The following is a 6,210-nucleotide window of genomic DNA, read 5'->3' as shown; positions in this document are numbered from 1 at the left end:
CTATAGTAGGATCGTATACGATGCAAAGTAGAGCAAAAAATTGTCGGCCTTTTATCAAAGGAAAATCGTGTCATCATTTTTAGGAGGCGTAAGATAAATCATTTCAAATTTAAAATGAAATTCAATGTAAAATCTGAAATACCGCTGCATACGCACTGTGTTCTGGTAGTAGCTGTAGTCGCCCAGGTGCATCGAGTGTACGAACTGGTCGGTTATACGTCAAATACTAACCTGGCGAGCTTTGCTGTCAATTAGAGAGCGCTTCCAAAAAACAAGTAAACAACAGTGGCGCGTACAGAGGTAAAATGTAGTACATATGTGGAATTTAGGAAACAAATTGGATTTATAATAAATTACATTTAAAATAAATAGTTTATGAGAATAAAGGAATTTTTGTAGCAACAAGGGTGCCAGACCTGAACTGATCCCCTCCTCCCTTCATAATGTATAAAGAAATTATTCAATTTGTAAAACCCTTAAAAGCGTACTTCATTGGTTCCCTTGACAGGCAATGATTTATTACTTTGCATCGAATATGATCGTACTATAGATTTCTGATGTCGAAGAACATTGTTTGACTTCATTTGATAATTTTTTTTTATTTCTTTGAATTAGTTTAATATCTTGAAAATAGATGAAAAAGTACAAAAGCTGATAACAGAACATGTGTTTAAAAAATTATATCAATACGGTGTCAAAACGTCTTATTTATTAGCACTTGGTTATAAAATATTACAAATTTGGGCCGTTTGTGAGACCATGATCCACCTTTTAAAAAATTATTGGACTTGACAAAGTTAAATGAACTAAATATGAACCAATTCATAAAAAAATAAGTTGCTAGTTTTAAAAATCGATTTATATTGTTCATTTTATCAAAATAAAATTTACTCTTTAAAGAAAAAGTTTCTAATTATCTGAAAATAATATTTTTAATTTTGACCTATCAAATTTTAAAAAAGTAAATGTGTTGGGGCCAGTCCGCGTCTGGATATCTTTTAATAGTAAAATCTCGGTTTATAACATCAAATCATGGAGTCTTATCTTTAATACATTATGCCAAAATTTTATCAAAATATACAAATTAGTTTCAAAGTTAGGTACCCCTTTGGGGNTTGCATCGAATATGATCGTACTATAGATTTCTGATGTCGAAGAACATTGTTTGACTTCATTTGATAATTTTTTTTTATTTCTTTGAATTAGTTTAATATCTTGAAAATAGATGAAAAAGTACAAAAGCTGATAACAGAACATGTGTTTAAAAAATTATATCAATACGGTGTCAAAACGTCTTATTTATTAGCACTTGGTTATAAAATATTACAAATTTGGGCCGTTTGTGAGACCATGATCCACCTTTTAAAAAATTATTGGACTTGACAAAGTTAAATGAACTAAATATGAACCAATTCATAAAAAAATAAGTTGCTAGTTTTAAAAATCGATTTATATTGTTCATTTTATCAAAATAAAATTTACTCTTTAAAGAAAAAGTTTCTAATTATCTGAAAATAATATTTTTAATTTTGACCTATCAAATTTTAAAAAAGTAAATGTGTTGGGGCCAGTCCGCGTCTGGATATCTTTTAATAGTAAAATCTCGGTTTATAACATCAAATCATGGAGTCTTATCTTTAATACATTATGCCAAAATTTTATCAAAATATACAAATTAGTTTCAAAGTTAGGTACCCCTTTTGGGGTCGGATATCTCCGTTAAGAGAGACATTTGGAAAAAAATATATAGGATGTCCTACGCTGTAAAAAAAATCGGCGTGAGTGAAAGCAGTAAAGACACGAAGTGAATGCACTGAGTGAAATTATTGAGCACCTTTTCACTCCATATTGAGCATTTTGATAATTTTACTCATTTCTGATAATATTTGAACTAAAACTGGATACTTTCACCCAAATATAGGAATCTGTTAAATAAATTTTCCAGATAAACTCGTATTTGGTGCAATTGTAGCTAAATCAGAGTAAATTCCTCATTATTGATTGGCCCCAAACCATTCTATGGTTGTCGTGCGTTGTCTTTATCTATTCCCATCGTCCCCATTAGGTCACCTCGTGGCGTGGTGTATGACGTGTAGTGCCAGACAAGTGTATGTTAATCCGGTTATTTTGGTGAAAAGTATGTTTATTTAACTGGTATGATTACAATAATTAAAAACAATAATATACCTATTAATTTTCGATTAATATTTGGTTAAATAAACTGATAGTTGAATTGTTATCTATACTTACTTTATCTGTAACGCACAATATAGGTTATGGCAATTTATCAATTATGGAAGATATTTTTTTGCTGCGTTCAGCTATGGAAGGAAGTCTATAGTTTCGTTAGAAATATTGCTAGAAAAATAGCAAAAAAGATTAACCCTATTTTTCGTAGCTTTATTCTGAAAAATTATAACCTGCTGCGGAAACAAGTTACTATGTTTTTTATAGTAACATATTTTGTATTTAATACGATAATAATATAACAATTTAAAACAATACTTATTTCAAATGTTCAAAATGATCTCCATTTGGAGACGATCTAATAATGCCATTTGATAGAGTTTGAGCGGCGATTTAAAAATATATAAGGTTTGTTATAGCAATTTGTTAAAATAAAAGAGATACGAGGCCGCGAATATCAAACTGAATCACCCGGTATATCTCTAAACTAATTCTAACAATATGTACACATGTATTGGAAGTAATTACTGGTTTTACTTATTATTTATTATAAGTGCACGTAGCATAGAAGCTTGTTTGTTTTTGTTATGTTTACATTTACAGTGTGTTTGTCTTAATGTCGGAACACCTCCGTATTTAGGATGGCGTTGGTAATAAAATCAGCAACATTACAGTTAGATAGAGTTTTCTTTATCCTATATTCTAAAAAAAATATTTTAAATCGCTCAAAAAATAAAGAAGCTACAGGCTTGTATCACATTTAAGCGCGACACCCTGTATGCTTTTTAATTTTTGAGGGTCTTTTCTTAATGATAGTAGGCCGTTGGAAAGATCACATGTCAAAAAATATAATATTAAAAACTAGGCCTTTTTGAGTACTACCACATANATTATTTTGACAAACCGTTATTTAGAAATGTCAAAATTAAGTTGTTTCCGCAGCTGGCTATCATTTTTCAGAATAAATTTACTGAAAGTAGGGTTCATCTTTTTTGCTGTTTTTCTAGCAATATTTCTAATGAAACTACTTTATTTTGTCTGCTGAACGCTGAAAAAAAATATCTTCCAGAATTGATGAAAAAATATATAGTGTGCCATTTGAATAAAAACAGTTGACTGTAGCAATTTTGACATATGTTACCATGGAGACGATCCAATAATGTCATTTAATAGAGTTGCTTGTTATGGCTATTTGTTAAAATAAAAGAGATACAAGACCGCGAATATCAAACTGAATCACCCGGTATATTTACCGGGCACTCTATGTAAATTTTAATCAACAGAGCTACAATAATTGTCTAAATTTTTAATATAATTTCTTTTCGGGTTCATTTATTTATAATTTAAAACGGTTTTAGTTGAAAATTTCTTAGTTCGAACACGTTTTCATTGATTTAATTCAGATTAAAGTTACATATTTTTCTGGTATTCCAAATGAACATTTCACTGAAAAAAAAAATCAAGGACCAATTAATATTTTAGAGTAATCCCGCGAGGATCCAATATCCTTACCGAAACTTTTCCTCCCTACTGTACCCCCTGAAACAAACTCGCTAAGGCAATAAATTATGAGTTCCTCGACCAAAATTACAAAGATTGGAACCAATCTAAAAGTTTTCAACCAATCAGTAGAGAACATTACCCCTTCCAGGGCGGACGCGATCAGATCACCCTCTCGCCTCAATTGTTTCATGTATGTTTTATTTGCCGGCCTCTGGCGGCGCCACGGCATCGCATAAAGGCGATGCTTGACATAGGAATCGCGTTTTTACGTCTTCCATCTCAAATAGATAAATACCTCCATTAAATTCTGTGGGGACTCTAGTTTAACTTTTAATAGCGTACAGGCATTTCATAAAATGGTACTTCAAGGGTACACAGCAGAAACACTGACAATTTTTCAGTTAAAAGTTGGTGCAGGTTTGTTACACCTTAAGTTTATTATTTAATTTGGCAGGATTAGCTGGTATATACAGAGTGATTCATTAATAATGGGACAGAGCTGACAGGTCGCTGACTTCAAAATAGAATAATTAAGGCAAACATGCCATATCCGAATGTTGCTCCCTTTCGATCTACAGGGTGTAATAAAGTTAAACATTGTTTTTTGATTTTTTGAAATATCTTGAGCATCTTTGAACCGATTGTTTTGAAATGTTGCATGCCTATATCCTCAGAGGTGGCAATTACGGAAATGATAATTATTTTGCAATCAGTTTCTAGCGGGCGGTACTTCCAGTGTTATTTCAGAGTAAAAATATATCCAACTTTTTGTCCCTCAAAAATCTTAACTTCCAATAAGTAATTATTAAACTACATTCAATTGTAAATAAAAAAATATACGTGTTAATAATCGAAAAACTTAAAACCGCTTTCGAAATAAAGACGATTTATTTTTTTTTACAAAATTATTTGTTTCAACATAAGTCTTTAAATAAGAAGACTTAAATAAAGTAGGCCGCTGTCAATGAAATGTCATGTATTGTTTATGTCAATTCTAAGCAACAACAAAGACTAGACAGTTTAGTTTTTCGTTTATGATTATGTGTATCAAAATGCCGCGTCATAATGATTTTTCGTTTGTTAAAAAGAAAAACATGGTATGTGTGTATGCCCAAGAAAATTATTGTGGTCGTCATGCTGCAGCGAGGTACTTGGAGTTATATCCAAATAACATTCAACGTAACCAAAAAATCAGACAGAATTTTAACGAGAGAACAAAAAAGTGTATTGAACTTAATGGTGGTCACTGAGAATCTTTTGTAATTCGTAAATTAGACGTAAGCATAATAAAATTTTCAGATGTTAATTCGTAATTGAGTCTACATATTTCAAGGCCTACCCTGAAACAAATAATTTTCTAATTTAATCTTATAATACTATTAATTAATGTGTAGACTGTATACAGGGTGTTTCATAATTGGATGTCAATATTGAAGGGTGTTAATCTATGCGGCGTGATTTTAAGACAAAAAGTTCATATAAACCTAGGTCCGTTTTCGCTTTATTTTTGATATACAGGGTGATGAATATCTGTTTGTAAAATTGTTTTTTTTAATAACTCCGAAACTAAATTAGATAGTTTTATAAAACTTAGTATGTGTAAACTAGGTGCAGAGACACGTCTTTTGCATAATAAACGAATTTTCATTTTTAACCAGTGGCGTCCCAATTAACTTCAACCTCATTATTTTGAATGAAAAAAATGATACGCCACTGCATTTTTGAAAAACAAAAATTATTGTATAAATGGTGCTTTATTTTGTAATAAAAAAGATCTCTTGAGTTTTTTTCTTATCTTGCACTGTTTTTTAGTAAAAAAATAAAGAACAACATACTAACCCACATTGAGCCAAACAGAAAGCATGATATAAAGATTACCTAGTAGGCTGTGGTTGTTGATTACTGTTGTGATTTATTAATTTTGACAGTTCAGTTCATTCAACTCAATTTTGATACTTAAAATACCTGTACAGTGTTATTTGATAATGGTTGAGTTTACTAATCAAGAGTTGGCAGACATTCATTACATGTATGGCTTGGCTGATGGCAGAGCGCCAGAGGCTAAACGATTATATCAAGAGCGTTTCCCGAATAGAGTCACACCAGATAGACGAACATTCTCAAACATACATAGAACGTTGGCTGAAACAGGTACTTTTAAGCCAAATAATCAATTAAAAGGTGCCCATCGGACTACTAGAACTCCAGAAGTTGAAGAAGCAGTTTTAAATTCAATTGATGAAAATCCTAATATTAGCACTAGACAAATTGGAAATAACTTGAATATCTCGCACATTCTAGTTTGGAGAATTCTTCACGATTTTCTGTTATACCCGTATCATATTCAACGGGTCCAAGCCTTACTTCCTCGAGATTTTCCTTTGCGAATCAACTTTTGTCAATGGTTTTTGGAGAAAATTGCGCAAAATCCCTTGTTTGACTGTGAAATAATGTTTACAGACGAAGCTAACTTCTCTAGAAACGCTATAAGAAATTTCCATAACAATCATGTTTGGGCCG

Source organism: Anoplophora glabripennis, unplaced genomic scaffold (assembly GCF_000390285.2).
Source record: "Anoplophora glabripennis isolate ALB-LARVAE unplaced genomic scaffold, Agla_2.0 scaffold345, whole genome shotgun sequence".
Taxonomy (NCBI): Eukaryota; Metazoa; Arthropoda; class Insecta; order Coleoptera; family Cerambycidae; genus Anoplophora; species Anoplophora glabripennis.
Note: the sequence above shows the minus strand (reverse complement) of the source record.